Source organism: Labrus mixtus, chromosome 15 (genome assembly GCF_963584025.1).
Source record: "Labrus mixtus chromosome 15, fLabMix1.1, whole genome shotgun sequence".
Classification (NCBI taxonomy): domain Eukaryota; kingdom Metazoa; phylum Chordata; class Actinopteri; order Labriformes; family Labridae; genus Labrus; species Labrus mixtus.
This window is the reverse complement of record NC_083626.1, coordinates 4,861,025-4,881,372: the sequence shown is the minus strand read 5'-3', so window position 1 is coordinate 4,881,372 and position 20,348 is coordinate 4,861,025. Positions and strand designations below refer to the sequence as shown.

Below are 20,348 nucleotides of genomic sequence, written 5' to 3'. Positions count from 1 at the left end.
CAGTCCTTCAACAGATGGTCAATTTTATGACTTTGCAGAGACTGGTTTCGGTCACAGTTCATGTCTTTGGGGTCAATTCGTAGATAGCAGAGTGTTCTGTTTCCGCTCGATTGTTTATTCCAGGTGTTGTAAAAGTTCATAATATCCTGTCTTCCAGAGCCTGTCTGAGAGGGAGACTTAAATCATTGATCAGTTCCTTTGTTTCTTGGTAAAATAAACCCAGATGTTAATCCACAGTCCTGAGTCCTGCAGGAAGAGAGGTTGTAAAACGCGGCTGCTGATAATGGCTACAGCTGCATGTAATACTCGGTTCTAGCCCCCCTCGAAAAAGATTTGCCAGTGTGACGACTTGTCAGTGTGATATCACTGATCTAAGCCCATTGGCTCATTGTGGCAAGCCCAGCAGCTCATGTTGCACGCCCATTAACTTCTGTAACACGCCCACGATATGCCATAGCCTGCGGTAGCACAGTAGTGCTAAGGTGCTAATGTTTATGCTCCCCTCGGACGGAGCCAAAGTGTCTGCATTCCCAATATGGTAAAAGGGGCGTGACATTTCCGAGAAACGGGCTGAGCGACTTACCAATTACGGCAGAGCCGACAGGCCAACCAATCAGATCAGACTTGGCACACGTGGGGACTCTGAACGTGGGCACTTCGGAGCCTTAGAGAGAGAGTCAGAAGAGAGCCGGTGCATGGAGCGGCAGAACATGAAAACAGACACTTTTTTAGAACTTTAGCTATTGTGAACATACTTTAGTAGGTACATAGATTAAATATATGAACCCCAAAAAGGGCATAATATGGGCTCTTTAAGAACTGTCCCTCCTGCATTAACAAAGACATATTCTGTTCAAGTATTCAAAGTGGTTGATTAAATGGTTTTGCTGTTGGTGTTTTCAAACATTTCGATAACTCTGTCATGTCATGGAAGCATTTATCATATTTGATTGGCCAATTAGAGCAACCAAAAACATCAAAACCTTTGTTTTTGTGTAAAATATATCACAGATGTAAGAACTAGTGACCAAACAGAAAGGAAACGGGACTTTGTCTCCGCTTACATTATCAAACCCTTTGGCTTTATCAAATTACAAACCATGTTTCGGTGGGAAATGATATATTCACTAAAGAGAAAGTTTAAAAAGAATTAAAATGAAGTTAAAGCAAACTCGAAGACACAACGAGTAGCCTAATTAAAGTTATACAATCAATTTTGATTAAATGATTAAGTTACAAGGTTTTGTGATTGTGAGGAAGTTGGTGTGTATGCAGTGTTGAGTGTGTGTGTTTGTGTGTGTGTGTGTGTGTGTGTGTGTGTGTGTGTGTGTGTGTGTGTGTGTTTGTTTGTGTTTGTGTGTGTGGATGTCTACAACACAATACAATACAAAAGACTGGCAGTGTGCAGGCCAGGGAGTGAGCTCAAACAACTCAAACCATAATTCTTTTTTTGGGGGGATTTAAACTTTAAAATCAAAACAGATTTATAAAAGTTATAAAAAAGATTCACCCCCCTATACAATGTGCACCAACAAAGAAAATTATACCGAATTAGTTTTTGAACCAGTAGGTGGCCTCACATGCTGCCTGACTTTGATAAGGAGAACTAACAGTAACAGACATCACTGCAAATCTTGATGGATTTAGCTCATCAGTAACATGAAATATTTTCAGTATAAAACAATACTTTTCCATATGACAAGACAAGAAAGAAAACGTCTCCTTTGTGCTTAATACGACTTTTGAGCTCTTGATGCTCTCCCTATCTTTGTTTCAGGTTTTTTTTTTAATGAGCATCTTAAAAACACAGTTACCTGAATTGAACTCCAATAAAGGTGCTGTTGTAATTTGGCTGACTCAACCCTTTCAAGATACCTACAAAAACACCACAATAAAACTAAACCCTGGTTAATTTGTGACCTGTTTACAACACATTTAGTGAGCTTTTCATCTAGAGTGAAGCAAAGGGGTAAGTTTAGCCTTCGTGTGTGTGTGTGTGTGTTAGTGTGTGTGTGTGTGTGTGTAGCATCCCATCCATGGGTCTATAAAAAGAGAGTCACCTACATGGTTTTCTTTGTGTCGCAGGCGATGGTCCCCAACCTTATTTTAAACCAAATTTGCCAACAGGAAGGAGGCTTTGACAGAAGGACAAATAAAATAGAAGCAGATGAACACAGAAGGAAGTCACAGATATTAAATGAAAAAGAATGACAACGGGAAAGAGGTGCGAGTAAAGAACAGAGTGGAAATAGATCAAGAGTTTCTGGAAAAATGTGCTTTTGAACATGGTGAGTGGGTTGAACCACATCAAATTGCTTCAAAGTGTGAGAAGAAACCAAAGAAAGAGACCCCCCCCCCCCCCATAAATACTACATGGTAAAAAACACAACTTCTTATGCGACCAATGATATATTTTTTCACTGCTGTTACATTAAAAAATGACACTGCTAATCCTACAAGAACACGGAAACTGAAAAATCTTCCCCATACCTATTATAGTATAACCAGTAAAGTCTGCATCACGTGCCAATAAGTGCCACCCACAGTCTTAAGTACACATTTTATAACAACAGTTGTGTAGGGCTCAAACACTGTGAATACTTTTTTCTGTTATTTTCGATTTAGTCTTGCAGGGTGGAAATAATCAGTAATGTTTCTGTGACACTGAAGGTTTCAGGGTTTGATTGTAAGCTTCAAAGAACTTTGAAACATTTGCAAAGGTCATGAAAAGGTCAATCATCAGTCTGTTTTGTATGTGCGTGTGTGTGTCATAGACTGTAAAAATAATGGACGGGACAAGCTCCCCGGTGGAGTGAAGCTTTTATTTTTAGAGCTCCCCCTGCTGACTGGCTGCAGTATAGGTCATAAACCCTGCCTCCTCAATGATAACAGATGGGATGTGGGTCAAACTGTAAAGTTAAAATACTCGTCACATATTTTTTTTCCAAACCTAAACTCTGCTGTGATCATTAGTTATTATCACCCTACACTGTGTTCAAGTGCTCATTTTTTCTGTGAAGTTTGTTTTTAATAAGTTATTAGAGGTTGAAAAACAGGATTTTACGTCATATTTGACGATGATTGACAGCCGGCGATCTTGCGTAGCTCTCTTTGGGAATAGCAAAGCTACGTAGCTAAGGAAAGCCAAGACGCCATTGAACTTTTCTACTCTGTGTTTGTCTCTGTTGGACTAACAGAATGAGTTGTTCTGCTGTAAACACATCTAACCAACCAGTGGGATTTAAGGATATCTGCATTAACTTGGTAAGTTGAAATGTTTGTTTAATATGCTGTTCGGGGGTAATGTCGTTAGCTAGCTAGCTAACACTGAAGTAGGCTGGGGGGGAATCCTGATAAACTATGCTGGCTGTGCTTCATGATACTATAACTTTACTGTGCTCGAGATTCATATCAATGAACGATCAGATCCGTAGTAAAATTCACCATCTAGTTGCACATCACCGACAATAACTTTACTTTACGGTCTGTTAAAGTAAAATAGAATATGTCCTGATGGTCTGCATTATATAACTTTACGGTCTGTTAAAGTAAAATAGAATATGTCCTGATGGTCTGCATTATATAACTTTACTTTACGGTCTGTTAAAGTAAAATAGAATATGTCCTGATGGTCTGCATTATTAATAACATTAACAGTTGTTCAGTCTGCTCAGTGTGCACAGACTGTAAGAATAACAGGCTCAACTTTCTTCCGCTTCCCGTGATGCTGCTGCAGGGCTGAAATTTAACGTTAATATTTGGAAGAGGCAGATTATTTCCACATGTGTTCAGATAACACTAAAGTTATTATCTAGTTCAATAATGTCTCTAACTGTTCAAAGAAAAGAAACAGAACGGACATGTTAACATCAGCAGCCGACTGTGAAATGTAATATGACCCAAACATGATTTGTACAAGGACTCAAAACGGGCTGATCATATTCTACTAAGACTTCAACAGGTTGACTTTAGTGTTCATTTGCTTTAGTTAATATTTAAGACTACAACAGGTTGACTTTAGTGTTAATTTACTTTAGTTAATATTTAAGACTTCAACAGGTTGACTTTAGTGTTCATTTGCTTTAGTTAATATTTAAGACTACAACAGGTTGACTTTAGTGTTAATTTACTTTAGTTAATATTTAAGACTTCAACAGGTTGACTTTAGTGTTAATTTACTTTAGTTAATATTTAAGACTTCAACAGGTTGACTTTAGTGTTCATTTACTTTAGTTAATATTTAAGACTTCAACAGGTTGACTTTAGTGTTCATTTACTTTAGTTAATATTTAAGACTACAACAGGTTGACTTTAGTGTTAATTTACTTTAGTTAATATTTAAGACTACAACAGGTTGACTTTAGTGTTCATTTGCTTTAGTTAATATTTAAGACTTCAACAGGTTGACTTTAGTGTTAATTTACTTTAGTTAATATTTAAGACTACAACAGGTTGACTTTAGTGTTCATTTGCTTTAGTTAATATTTAAGACTTCAACAGGTTGACTTTAGTGTTCATTTACTTTAGTTAATATTTAAGACTTCAACAGGTTGACTTTAGTGTTCATTTACTTTAGTTAATATTTAAGACTTCAACAGGTTGACTTTAGTGTTAATTTACTTTAGTTAATATTTAAGACTTCAACAGGTTGACTTTAGTGTTCATTTGCTTTAGTTAATATTTAAGACTACAACAGGTTGACTTTAGTGTTCATTTACTTTAGTTAATATTTAAGACTTCAACAGGTTGACTTTAGTGTTCATTTACTTTAGTTAATATTCAAGACTACAACAGGTTGACTTTAGTGTTCATTTGCTTTAGTTAATATTTAAGACTTCAACAGGTTGACTTTAGTGTTAATTTACTTTAGTTAATATTTAAGACTTCAACAGGTTGACTTTAGTGTTAATTTACTTTAGTTAATATTCAAGACTACAACAGGTTGACTTTAGTGTTCATTTGCTTTAGTTAATATTTAAGACTTCAACAGGTTGACTTTAGTGTTAATTTACTTTAGTTAATATTTAAGACTTCAACAGGTTGACTTTAGTGTTAATTTACTTTAGTTAATATTTAAGACTTCAACAGGTTGACTTTAGTGTTCATTTACTTTAGTTAATATTCAAGACTACAACAGGTTGACTTTAGTGTTCATTTACTTTAGTTAATATTTAAGACTACAACAGGTTGACTTTAGTGTTAATTTACTTTAGTTAATATTTAAGACTTCAACAGGTTGACTTTAGTGTTCATTTACTTTAGTTAATATTCAAGACTACAACAGGTTGACTTTAGTGTTCATTTGCTTTAGTTAATATTTAAGACTTCAACAGGTTGACTTTAGTGTTAATTTACTTTAGTTAATATTTAAGACTTCAACAGGTTGACTTTAGTGTTCATTTACTTTAGTTAATATTCAAGACTACAACAGGTTGACTTTAGTGTTCATTTACTTTAGTTAATATTTAAGACTTCAACAGGTTGACTTTAGTGTTAATTTACTTTAGTTAATATTTAAGACTTCAACAGGTTGACTTTAGTGTTAATTTACTTTAGTTAATATTTAAGACTTCAACAGGTTGACTTTAGTGTTCATTTACTTTAGTTAATATTTAAGACTTCAACAGGTTGACTTTAGTGTTCATTTACTTTAGTTAATATTTAAGACTACAACAGGTTGACTTTAGTGTTCATTTACTTTAGTTAATATTTAAGACTTCAACAGGTTGACTTTAGTGTTCATTTGCTTTAGTTAATATTTAAGACTACAACAGGTTGACTTTAGTGTTCATTTACTTTAGTTAATATTTAAGACTACAACAGGTTGACTTTAGTGTTCATTTACTTTAGTTAATATTTAAGACTTCAACAGGTTGACTTTAGTGTTCATTTACTTTAGTTAATATTCAAGACTACAACAGGTTGACTTTAGTGTTAATTTACTTTAGTTAATATTTAAGACTTCAACAGGTTGACTTTAGTGTTCATTTACTTTAGTTAATATTTAAGACTACAACAGGTTGACTTTAGTGTTCATTTACTTTAGTTAATATTTAAGACTTCAACAGGTTGACTTTAGTGTTCATTTACTTTAGTTAATATTCAAGACTACAACAGGTTGACTTTAGTGTTAATTTACTTTAGTTAATATTTAAGACTACAACAGGTTGACTTTAGTGTTCATTTACTTTAGTTAATATTTAAGACTACAACAGGTTGACTTTAGTGTTCATTTACTTTAGTTAATATTTAAGACTTCAACAGGTTGACTTTAGTGTTCATTTACTTTAGTTAATATTCAAGACTACAACAGGTTGACTTTAGTGTTAATTTACTTTAGTTAATATTTAAGACTACAACAGGTTGACTTTAGTGTTCATTTGCTTTAGTTAATATTTAAGACTACAACAGGTTGACTTTAGTGTTAATTTACTTTAGTTAATATTTAAGACTTCAACAGGTTGACTTTAGTGTTCATTTACTTTAGTTAATATTTAAGACTTCAACAGGTTGACTTTAGTGTTAATTTACTTTAGTTAATATTTAAGACTTCAACAGGTTGATTGACTTTAGTGTTAATTTACTTTAGTTAATATTTAAGACTTCAACAGGTTGACTTTAGTGTTAATTTACTTTAGTTAATATTTAAGACTTCAACAGGTTGACTTTAGTGTTCATTTACTTTAGTTAATATTTAAGACTTCAACAGGTTGACTTTAGTGTTCATTTACTTTAGTTAATATTTAAGACTTCAACAGGTTGATTGACTTTAGTGTTAATTTACTTTAGTTAATATTTAAGACTTCAACAGGTTGACTTTAGTGTTCATTTACTTTAGTTAATATTTAAGACTTCAACAGGTTGACTTTAGTGTTAATTTACTTTAGTTAATATTTAAGACTTCAACAGGTTGACTTTAGTGTTAATTTACTTTAGTTAATATTTAAGACTTCAACAGGTTGACTTTAGTGTTCATTTACTTTAGTTAATATTTAAGACTTCAACAGGTTGACTTTAGTGTTCATTTACTTTAGTTAATATTTAAGACTACAACAGGTTGACTTTAGTGTTCATTTACTTTAGTTAATATTCAAGATTTCAACAGGTTGACTTTAGTGTTCATTTACTTTAGTTAATATTAAAGATTTCAACAGGTTGACTTTAGTGTTCATTTACTTTAGTTAATATTCAAGATTTCAACAGGTTGACTTTAGTGTTCATTTACTTTAGTTAATATTCAAGATTTCAACAGGTTGACTTTAGTGTTCATTTACTTTAGTTAATATTAAAGATTTCAACAGGTTGACTTTAGTGTTCATTTACTTTAGTTAATATTTAAGACTTCAACAGGTTGACTTTAGTGTTCATTTACTTTAGTTAATATTTAAGACTTCAACAGGTTGACTTTAGTGTTAATTTACTTTAGTTAATATTTAAGACTTCAACAGGTTGACTTTAGTGTTAATTTACTTTAGTTAATATTTAAGACTTCAACAGGTTGACTTTAGTGTTCATTTACTTTAGTTAATATTTAAGACTTCAACAGGTTGACTTTAGTGTTCATTTACTTTAGTTAATATTTAAGACTACAACAGGTTGACTTTAGTGTTCATTTACTTTAGTTAATATTCAAGATTTCAACAGGTTGACTTTAGTGTTCATTTACTTTAGTTAATATTAAAGATTTCAACAGGTTGACTTTAGTGTTCATTTACTTTAGTTAATATTTAAGACTACAACAGGTTGACTTTAGTGTTCATTTACTTTAGTTAATATTTAAGACTTCAACAGGTTGACTTTAGTGTTCATTTACTTTAGTTAATATTAAAGATTTCAACAGGTTGACTTTAGTGTTAATTTACTTTAGTTAATATTAAAGATTTCAACAGGTTGACTTTAGTGTTCATTTACTTTAGTTAATATTTAAGACTTCAACAGGTTGACTTTAGTGTTCATTTACTTTAGTTAATATTCAAGACTACAACAGGTTGACTTTAGTGTTCATTTGCTTTAGTTAATATTTAAGACTTCAACAGGTTGACTTTAGTGTTCATTTACTTTAGTTAATATTTAAGACTACAACAGGTTGACTTTAGTGTTAATTTACTTTAGTTAATATTTAAGACTTCAACAGGTTGACTTTAGTGTTAATTTACTTTAGTTAATATTCAAGACTACAACAGGTTGACTTTAGTGTTCATTTGCTTTAGTTAATATTTAAGACTTCAACAGGTTGACTTTAGTGTTAATTTACTTTAGTTAATATTTAAGACTTCAACAGGTTGACTTTAGTGTTCATTTACTTTAGTTAATATTCAAGACTACAACAGGTTGACTTTAGTGTTCATTTACTTTAGTTAATATTTAAGACTTCAACAGGTTGACTTTAGTGTTAATTTACTTTAGTTAATATTTAAGACTTCAACAGGTTGACTTTAGTGTTAATTTACTTTAGTTAATATTTAAGACTTCAACAGGTTGACTTTAGTGTTCATTTACTTTAGTTAATATTTAAGACTTCAACAGGTTGACTTTAGTGTTAATTTACTTTAGTTAATATTTAAGACTTCAACAGGTTGATTGACTTTAGTGTTAATTTACTTTAGTTAATATTTAAGACTTCAACAGGTTGACTTTAGTGTTCATTTACTTTAGTTAATATTTAAGACTTCAACAGGTTGACTTTAGTGTTAATTTACTTTAGTTAATATTTAAGACTTCAACAGGTTGACTTTAGTGTTAATTTACTTTAGTTAATATTTAAGACTTCAACAGGTTGACTTTAGTGTTAATTTACTTTAGTTAATATTTAAGACTTCAACAGGTTGACTTTAGTGTTCATTTACTTTAGTTAATATTTAAGACTACAACAGGTTGACTTTAGTGTTCATTTACTTTAGTTAATATTCAAGATTTCAACAGGTTGACTTTAGTGTTCATTTACTTTAGTTAATATTAAAGATTTCAACAGGTTGACTTTAGTGTTAATTTACTTTAGTTAATATTAAAGATTTCAACAGGTTGACTTTAGTGTTCATTTACTTTAGTTAATATTTAAGACTACAACAGGTTGACTTTAGTGTTCATTTACTTTAGTTAATATTTAAGACTTCAACAGGTTGACTTTAGTGTTCATTTACTTTAGTTAATATTAAAGATTTCAACAGGTTGACTTTAGTGTTAATTTACTTTAGTTAATATTAAAGATTTCAACAGGTTGACTTTAGTGTTCATTTACTTTAGTTAATATTTAAGACTTCAACAGGTTGACTTTAGTGTTCATTTACTTTAGTTAATATTAAAGATTTCAACAGGTTGACTTTAGTGTTAATTTACTTTAGTTAATATTAAAGATTTCAACAGGTTGACTTTAGTGTTCATTTACTTTAGTTAATATTTAAGACTACAACAGGTTGACTTTAGTGTTCATTTGCTTTAGTTAATATTTAAGACTTCAACAGGTTGATTGACTTTAGTGTTAATTTACTTTAGTTAATATTTAAGACTTCAACAGGTTGACTTTAGTGTTAATTTACTTTAGTTAATATTTAAGACTTCAACAGGTTGACTTTAGTGTTCATTTACTTTAGTTAATATTAAAGATTTCAACAGGTTGACTTTAGTGTTAATTTACTTTAGTTAATATTAAAGATTTCAACAGGTTGACTTTAGTGTTCATTTACTTTAGTTAATATTAAAGATTTCAACAGGTTGACTTTAGTGTTCATTTACTTTAGTTAATATTTAAGACTACAACAGGTTGACTTTAGTGTTCATTTACTTTAGTTAATATTTAAGACTTCAACAGGTTGACTTTAGTGTTAATTTACTTTAGTTAATATTTAAGACTTCAACAGGTTGATTGACTTTAGTGTTAATTTACTTTAGTTAATATTTAAGACTTCAACAGGTTGACTTTAGTGTTAATTTACTTTAGTTAATATTTAAGACTTCAACAGGTTGACTTTAGTGTTCATTTACTTTAGTTAATATTTAAGACTTCAACAGGTTGACTTTAGTGTTCATTTACTTTAGTTAATATTTAAGACTTCAACAGGTTGATTGACTTTAGTGTTAATTTACTTTAGTTAATATTTAAGACTTCAACAGGTTGACTTTAGTGTTCATTTACTTTAGTTAATATTTAAGACTTCAACAGGTTGACTTTAGTGTTAATTTACTTTAGTTAATATTTAAGACTTCAACAGGTTGACTTTAGTGTTAATTTACTTTAGTTAATATTTAAGACTTCAACAGGTTGACTTTAGTGTTCATTTACTTTAGTTAATATTTAAGACTTCAACAGGTTGACTTTAGTGTTCATTTACTTTAGTTAATATTTAAGACTACAACAGGTTGACTTTAGTGTTCATTTACTTTAGTTAATATTCAAGATTTCAACAGGTTGACTTTAGTGTTCATTTACTTTAGTTAATATTAAAGATTTCAACAGGTTGACTTTAGTGTTCATTTACTTTAGTTAATATTCAAGATTTCAACAGGTTGACTTTAGTGTTCATTTACTTTAGTTAATATTCAAGATTTCAACAGGTTGACTTTAGTGTTCATTTACTTTAGTTAATATTAAAGATTTCAACAGGTTGACTTTAGTGTTCATTTACTTTAGTTAATATTTAAGACTTCAACAGGTTGACTTTAGTGTTCATTTACTTTAGTTAATATTTAAGACTTCAACAGGTTGACTTTAGTGTTAATTTACTTTAGTTAATATTTAAGACTTCAACAGGTTGACTTTAGTGTTAATTTACTTTAGTTAATATTTAAGACTTCAACAGGTTGACTTTAGTGTTCATTTACTTTAGTTAATATTTAAGACTTCAACAGGTTGACTTTAGTGTTCATTTACTTTAGTTAATATTTAAGACTACAACAGGTTGACTTTAGTGTTCATTTACTTTAGTTAATATTCAAGATTTCAACAGGTTGACTTTAGTGTTCATTTACTTTAGTTAATATTAAAGATTTCAACAGGTTGACTTTAGTGTTCATTTACTTTAGTTAATATTTAAGACTACAACAGGTTGACTTTAGTGTTCATTTACTTTAGTTAATATTTAAGACTTCAACAGGTTGACTTTAGTGTTCATTTACTTTAGTTAATATTAAAGATTTCAACAGGTTGACTTTAGTGTTAATTTACTTTAGTTAATATTAAAGATTTCAACAGGTTGACTTTAGTGTTCATTTACTTTAGTTAATATTTAAGACTTCAACAGGTTGACTTTAGTGTTCATTTACTTTAGTTAATATTCAAGACTACAACAGGTTGACTTTAGTGTTCATTTGCTTTAGTTAATATTTAAGACTTCAACAGGTTGACTTTAGTGTTCATTTACTTTAGTTAATATTTAAGACTACAACAGGTTGACTTTAGTGTTAATTTACTTTAGTTAATATTTAAGACTTCAACAGGTTGACTTTAGTGTTAATTTACTTTAGTTAATATTCAAGACTACAACAGGTTGACTTTAGTGTTCATTTGCTTTAGTTAATATTTAAGACTTCAACAGGTTGACTTTAGTGTTAATTTACTTTAGTTAATATTTAAGACTTCAACAGGTTGACTTTAGTGTTCATTTACTTTAGTTAATATTCAAGACTACAACAGGTTGACTTTAGTGTTCATTTACTTTAGTTAATATTTAAGACTTCAACAGGTTGACTTTAGTGTTAATTTACTTTAGTTAATATTTAAGACTTCAACAGGTTGACTTTAGTGTTAATTTACTTTAGTTAATATTTAAGACTTCAACAGGTTGACTTTAGTGTTCATTTACTTTAGTTAATATTTAAGACTTCAACAGGTTGACTTTAGTGTTAATTTACTTTAGTTAATATTTAAGACTTCAACAGGTTGATTGACTTTAGTGTTAATTTACTTTAGTTAATATTTAAGACTTCAACAGGTTGACTTTAGTGTTCATTTACTTTAGTTAATATTTAAGACTTCAACAGGTTGACTTTAGTGTTAATTTACTTTAGTTAATATTTAAGACTTCAACAGGTTGACTTTAGTGTTAATTTACTTTAGTTAATATTTAAGACTTCAACAGGTTGACTTTAGTGTTAATTTACTTTAGTTAATATTTAAGACTTCAACAGGTTGACTTTAGTGTTCATTTACTTTAGTTAATATTTAAGACTACAACAGGTTGACTTTAGTGTTCATTTACTTTAGTTAATATTCAAGATTTCAACAGGTTGACTTTAGTGTTCATTTACTTTAGTTAATATTAAAGATTTCAACAGGTTGACTTTAGTGTTAATTTACTTTAGTTAATATTAAAGATTTCAACAGGTTGACTTTAGTGTTCATTTACTTTAGTTAATATTTAAGACTACAACAGGTTGACTTTAGTGTTCATTTACTTTAGTTAATATTTAAGACTTCAACAGGTTGACTTTAGTGTTCATTTACTTTAGTTAATATTAAAGATTTCAACAGGTTGACTTTAGTGTTAATTTACTTTAGTTAATATTAAAGATTTCAACAGGTTGACTTTAGTGTTCATTTACTTTAGTTAATATTTAAGACTTCAACAGGTTGACTTTAGTGTTCATTTACTTTAGTTAATATTAAAGATTTCAACAGGTTGACTTTAGTGTTAATTTACTTTAGTTAATATTAAAGATTTCAACAGGTTGACTTTAGTGTTCATTTACTTTAGTTAATATTTAAGACTACAACAGGTTGACTTTAGTGTTCATTTGCTTTAGTTAATATTTAAGACTTCAACAGGTTGATTGACTTTAGTGTTAATTTACTTTAGTTAATATTTAAGACTTCAACAGGTTGACTTTAGTGTTAATTTACTTTAGTTAATATTTAAGACTTCAACAGGTTGACTTTAGTGTTCATTTACTTTAGTTAATATTAAAGATTTCAACAGGTTGACTTTAGTGTTAATTTACTTTAGTTAATATTAAAGATTTCAACAGGTTGACTTTAGTGTTCATTTACTTTAGTTAATATTAAAGATTTCAACAGGTTGACTTTAGTGTTCATTTACTTTAGTTAATATTTAAGACTACAACAGGTTGACTTTAGTGTTCATTTACTTTAGTTAATATTTAAGACTTCAACAGGTTGACTTTAGTGTTCATTTACTTTAGTTAATATTAAAGATTTCAACAGGTTGACTTTAGTGTTAATTTACTTTAGTTAATATTAAAGATTTCAACAGGTTGACTTTAGTGTTCATTTACTTTAGTTAATATTTAAGACTTCAACAGGTTGACTTTAGTGTTCATTTACTTTAGTTAATATTAAAGATTTCAACAGGTTTACTTTAGTGTTAATTTACTTTAGTTAATATTAAAGATTTCAACAGGTTGACTTTAGTGTTCATTTACTTTAGTTAATATTTAAGACTACAACAGGTTGACTTTAGTGTTCATTTGCTTTAGTTAATATTTAAGACTTCAACAGGTTGATTGACTTTAGTGTTAATTTACTTTAGTTAATATTTAAGACTTCAACAGGTTGACTTTAGTGTTAATTTACTTTAGTTAATATTTAAGACTTCAACAGGTTGACTTTAGTGTTCATTTACTTTAGTTAATATTCAAGATTTCAACAGGTTGACTTTAGTGTTCATTTACTTTAGTTAATATTAAAGATTTCAACAGGTTGACTTTAGTGTTAATTTACTTTAGTTAATATTAAAGATTTCAACAGGTTGACTTTAGTGTTCATTTACTTTAGTTAATATTTAAGACTACAACAGGTTGACTTTAGTGTTCATTTACTTTAGTTAATATTTAAGACTTCAACAGGTTGACTTTAGTGTTCATTTACTTTAGTTAATATTAAAGATTTCAACAGGTTGACTTTAGTGTTCATTTACTTTAGTTAATATTTAAGACTACAACAGGTTGACTTTAGTGTTCATTTACTTTAGTTAATATTTAAGACTTCAACAGGTTGACTTTAGTGTTCATTTACTTTAGTTAATATTAAAGATTTCAACAGGTTGACTTTAGTGTTAATTTACTTTAGTTAATATTAAAGATTTCAACAGGTTGACTTTAGTGTTCATTTACTTTAGTTAATATTTAAGACTACAACAGGTTGACTTTAGTGTTAATTTACTTTAGTTAATATTTAAGACTTCAACAGGTTGACTTTAGTGTTCATTTGCTTTAGTTAATATTTAAGACTTCAACAGGTTGATTGACTTTAGTGTTAATTTACTTTAGTTAATATTTAAGACTTCAACAGGTTGACTTTAGTGTTAATTTACTTTAGTTAATATTTAAGACTTCAACAGGTTGACTTTAGTGTTCATTTACTTTAGTTAATATTAAAGATTTCAACAGGTTGACTTTAGTGTTAATTTACTTTAGTTAATATTAAAGATTTCAACAGGTTGACTTTAGTGTTCATTTACTTTAGTTAATATTTAAGACTACAACAGGTTGACTTTAGTGTTCATTTGCTTTAGTTAATATTTAAGACTTCAACAGGTTGATTGACTTTAGTGTTAATTTACTTTAGTTAATATTTAAGACTTCAACAGGTTGACTTTAGTGTTAATTTACTTTAGTTAATATTTAAGACTTCAACAGGTTGACTTTAGTGTTAATTTACTTTAGTTAATATTCAAGACTTCAACAGGTTGACTTTAGTGTTCATTTACTTTAGTTAATATTTAAGACTTCAACAGGTTGACTTTAGTGTTCATTTACTTTAGTTAATATTTAAGACTACAACAGGTTGACTTTAGTGTTCATTTGCTTTAGTTAATATTCAAGACTTCAACAGGTTGACTTTAGTGTTCATTTGCTTTAGTTAATATTTAAGACTTCAACAGGTTGACTTTAGTGTTCATTTACTTTAGTTAATATTTAAGACTTCAACAGGTTGACTTTAGTGTTAATTTACTTTAGTTAATATTTAAGACTACAACAGGTTGACTTTAGTGTTCATTTACTTTAGTTAATATTTAAGACTTCAACAGGTTGACTTTAGTGTTAATTTACTTTAGTTAATATTTAAGACTACAACAGGTTGACTTTAGTGTTCATTTACTTTAGTTAATATTTAAGACTACAACAGGTTGACTTTAGTGTTAATTTACTTTAGTTAATATTTAAGACTACAACAGGTTGACTTTAGTGTTAATTTACTTTAGTTAATATTTAAGACTTCAACAGGTTGACTTTAGTGTTCATTTACTTTAGTTAATATTTAAGACTTCAACAGGTTGATTGACTTTAGTGTTAATTTACTTTAGTTAATATTCAAGACTACAACAGGTTGACTTTAGTGTTAATTTACTTTAGTTAATATTTAAGACTACAACAGGTTGACTTTAGTGTTAATTTACTTTAGTTAATATTTAAGACTTCAACAGGTTGATTGACTTTAGTGTTAATTTACTTTAGTTAATATTTAAGACTTCAACAGGTTGACTTTAGTGTTAATTTACTTTAGTTAATATTTAAGACTTCAACAGGTTGACTTTAGTGTTAATTTACTTTAGTTAATATTTAAGATTTCAACAGGTTGACTTTAGTGTTCATTTACTTTAGTTAATATTTAAGACTTCAACAGGTTGACTTTAGTGTTAATTTACTTTAGTTAATATTTAAGACTTCAACAGGTTGACTTTAGTGTTCATTTACTTTAGTTAATATTTAAGACTTCAACAGGTTGACTTTAGTGTTCATTTACTTTAGTTAATATTTAAGACTTCAACAGGTTGACTTTAGTGTTAATTTACTTTAGTTAATATTTAAGACTTCAACAGGTTGACTTTAGTGTTCATTTACTTTAGTTAATATTTAAGACTACAACAGGTTGACTTTAGTGTTCATTTACTTTAGTTAATATTTAAGACTTCAACAGGTTGACTTTAGTGTTCATTTACTTTAGTTAATATTTAAGACTTCAACAGGTTGACTTTAGTGTTAATTTACTTTAGTTAATATTTAAGACTTCAACAGGTTGACTTTAGTGTTCATTTACTTTAGTTAATATTAAAGATTTCAACAGGTTGACTTTAGTGTTAATTTACTTTAGTTAATATTTAAGACTTCAACAGGTTGACTTTAGTGTTCATTTACTTTAGTTAATATTCAAGACTTCAACAGGTTGACTTTAGTGTTCATTTACTTTAGTTAATATTTAAGACTTCAACAGGTTGACTTTAGTGTTCATTTACTTTAGTTAATATTTAAGACTTCAACAGGTTGACTTTAGTGTTCATTTACTTTAGTTAATATTCAAGACTTCAACAGGTTGACTTTAGTGTTAATTTACTTTAGTTAATATTCAAGACTTCAGCACACTACCAGGAATCAATTCAATAGTTTACAGTTGATTTGTTGTGACTTTAGTTCAGCTTATTCAGAATGTGTTCAGAAACACTCTTCTTGCTTTGCTCCATGATTATGTGATTCATATGTCATATAATAACTTTCCTGTTATTAACACTATTTCTGTTCAACAAGATTCATTTCTATTTAAATGCTCTTTTGGTTATTTCATTATCATATTTGTCTGTTATAACTTTTTAGTTTTAGACTTAAATTTTAACCTCAAATAACAAAGCAGTCTCAAATCTTTTTGAGGAATTATAGCTAAAATGAATTCTACTTTGTATACAGTACATCCTCTGATAAATAAACTGAAGTACTTTGATTGCATTTCATGATGCAGCCAGACTGAAACAGGAGGTTGTGAAGGTGGACGCCATCATCTTGTCTTTGCAGTGCTGATTCTGAAGAGAACGCCTTCACATAGGACTCAAAGGTAAAGTTATCGCTTATATGATTGGACCGTGTTATTGTAACCGCTATCAGCATCAAAATAATTTTAGTAACAATGTATAATCTTTCTTAAAATGTAAGGAAGACTAGCAGAAGATTTTAACAGCCTCTATGATTCTGCAAGAAGTCTAGTTCATGTTTAAATTGTTCTTCTTTCTGTCTTCAAGGAAATCAATGCCCAAAGGAAACAGCAGTCCAGACTCTGATTCCAGCTCCGGTGAGGTTCTGCACACAAATTGGCTGTCTGATTCGTTTAATGGGTAATTACCACACAACAACAAATCAGTACATTGAATTTACTTTTTTTTTTTAGCTAAATACTGAAGCTACTTCTGCATATTTCTCATGAAGCACAAGAATCCAACTGACTGCAGTTTCTGCTCAAACTGCTGAAATCATGTGTCACTGTTTAAGTTTCACAGTTGTACTGTGAGTATCTGTAACTTAAGAAATCAACAGGAGACACTGTGGTGTACGAATGAACACAATTATTTTCTGCATGATTGTTCTCTCATTCCTTATCTGCAGCTGCAGTATCCTGTTTAACCACTTTAACTTCATCATCACACCTCATTATATTGGACCGCCTGCACTCCACGCTTTTGTGAATAAGAACGCTCAGAAGATGTTTCACACGGCCCCTTTCTGTGACGCACTGAGAGCCTTAAGCAGAACGCCTGAGTTAACAGACAAAACACATAATCAGCTCATGCTATCAGATATCTTTATCTGGGGCTTCTGGTTTTGATAAAGGTCCCATATTCTTCTTTTTCTGGTTTTATATGCTCTTTAGTGTGTTTTCCAAGTGTCCTGTGCATGTTTAGACACATCTATGTGCAGAAATTCAAAGTCCGCAGAAACGCCGCTTCTCCTACGTCCTCCTGTTAGCTGTAGCATTAGCCGCATGTAACGCTCGGTTCTAGCTCCCCTCGATAAAAAATTGTCAGTGCGACGTCATTGTCAGTGTGAGATCACTGATCTAAGCCCATTGGCTCGTTGTGGCAAGCCCAGCAGCTCATGCTGAAATTTCCGAGAAGCGTGCTGAGCAACTGACCAATAACGACAGAGCGGATCGGCAGACCAATCAGAGCAGACTTGGCCCACGTGGGGTCTAACAGTGGGGGCTCAGCAGAGCGTAGCTGACGGACTCAGAGCATAGAGGGAGCAAGGAGGAGCAGTACATGAAAACAGACACTTTTTTCAGACTTTAGCTATTGTGAACGTACAAAAGTAGGTACATAGATTAAATATACGAACCCCAAAAAGGGCATAATATGGGCTCTTTAAACCAGCTTTCTTAAAGAAAGTCTGGATATGTTGAACTTGCTTCAGATACAACAAATGACCCAATTTACTGATCAATAACCTAAACAGCCAAATACCGCCACCTAGTGTCTAAAGTGAGTTTTGTCTAAACTAAATATGTTGATGTGTTTGCACTTCAGAAATAAAAGTTTCCATGGCTCACAAAAACCAGTATAAACCAGTTCATCTGTCTGTCCCTGTCCATAGGCTCACTGACTTGAAGAGAGAGGACACTTGGCTTCCATGTACGAGACACACAAGTCCCAGATTAATCACTCTATCAGGTAAGGAGCTGTCTCACTTTAAAGTGATATAAGAAGGTGGAGTATTACAGAATCATACTAAGTAATCCACAGTCCGTCTAACACTGAGTTAATGTAAACTCTATGTATATTAAAATACACAAGCTTCTGATTTCTGACTCTCAGATTGATTCTGCTGTTTCAGTTTTCACCTGTTTGCTCACATCCCTGGCTACTACTAAATCATAGGCAAAAGTTAATTATTGTAACCCTGTTTATGTCGTGATTATATGAGAATATTTAACATTAGTTTAATTTATCAGGCTGGCCCATATGATGACAGTAGAAAGAATAGAAAGTGGCAGGAACACTTGTATTCATAAAGCTGATCATATTATTGGATTCACCATGTCTTATTATATATTTTGTTTTTCCTCTTAAATAGTTATCCTGTTTTTAAAGCAAACTTTAGAACCTGAAGTTTAGCAGAACCTCAGGACAGATCTGATTTCAGGTCTGAGGCATAAACATCACAGTAAAATTCATTATACGTTACATTTAACTCCATGATTGTTTTTCTTTATAGCAGAAGATGCCCTCAGATTCAGATCCATCACAACATGGAGGACTTGTCCCCTGAGTGTTTCCTGTCCCCTCTTGATGGAGTTCTTCTCTTCAGTTATTAACTCTTAGTAGCACAACATGCCAGACTGTTTGACAAGTGTGTGATTGAATAAATGGAAATGGAATCTCATGCGTATCTTGCTATGCTTATTGGCTTTAAATGTTTAATATTAAATAAGTTTGAAGGCCATTTAACTCAGACGAGACCGGCTGTGACAAGCTGATCTTGTCTGTTAGCTTTGCTGTTGTCTTAGCTGTTGTTGGTCAAGAAGAAATTAATGTCAGTTCAAGTTAATGCCAGTTAATCAGAGACAGTCATTTCAGATTTTTAAAAAGTTTATTTAAACATTTTCTGAAAAAAAAAAAACTTCAATAAACAACCCTGGCTTCATGTGGAAAATAAGTAAGGGAGACCATCAGGTCGAACTGCTGGGACATAGGAGAAAGTATAAAAAAGAATTTAACAAAGAAATCCGCAAAAAAATCAAATAAATTATAGAAATCCTGGATGATTGTTTGACTGTTAAAATATGACGGAAAAGCAAATCCAACACAACCCTCCAGCATCTGGCCTTTCAAACACAGGGCAACATCATGTCAAGAAAAATAGCAGCATTGAATATTGACCAGGATCTCTGTTTTATCTGAGGATGACTCTGTCCACCTTCTCACTGTTCACTGTCACAAAGCTCCAGACTCTGTCCACCTTCTTCAGTTGTCGATCAGCTCCTCTGGCTGATGGCAGAGAGGACTCTTCATCTGGGAGAGCTGCTGGTGTAAGGTCATTTCTACCACAGTGGATGAGCAGGGCGTCTGGCACAGCTCTCAGTCCAAGCACAGGTGAAAGAAGGAGGAGGTTCCTTCAAACTATGTGACCCCAGCCTGACCACTGTAACAGGTGTGCAGACGAAGGTTGAAATTAGTCATTTTTAGGTTCTGTTGATTGTAAAATGGAAAAGAAAACATCACCTTTCTATTTAACATTTAGCTGGTGTATGACTCAGTGTGATTTTTATTTTAGAAGACTGTATTGTTAACAATAGCTTGTTGTTTACAATCATCTTATGAAACTTAAAACAAAATCACAGGATATATAACTTTTAACAGATGATTTTAACTTACACTTCACCTCTGTGGAAGATGTCAGACCAGCTGCTTTTATCTGTTCTTTGCCTAAATGAAGACACAAAAAACAATTGATTTACTGTTCACTTAAATATATTAGAAAAGCAGACATGAATCACATTGCAGACTGTCAAAATACAACATATCTTACCTATGGTCTGTGGTGCTAACCTAGCTTAAATATAGAATGATTTCGGCAAAAACAGAGGACCCAGCAGTCCACGTATTTTCAATAATGATCAAAATAGCGGGATTTTT

The 20,348-nt window shown here is 30.8% G+C and overlaps 1 protein-coding gene and 1 long non-coding RNA gene across 2 annotated transcripts in view; both read left to right on the top strand.

Moving 5' to 3' along the window:
- The window catches only part of LOC132989524 (104 kDa microneme/rhoptry antigen-like), a 56,429-nt gene that overhangs the window by 26,129 nt on the left and 9,952 nt on the right, over positions 1 to 20,348 (top strand). The gene's annotated exons all lie outside the window — the stretch shown is intronic.
- On the top strand, positions 3,134 to 18,418 carry LOC132990165 (uncharacterized). The gene is made up of 4 exons (XR_009675969.1): positions 3,134 to 3,264; positions 16,685 to 16,777; positions 16,962 to 17,054; positions 18,307 to 18,418. It is a non-coding gene; the product is annotated as an uncharacterized LOC132990165 (long non-coding RNA).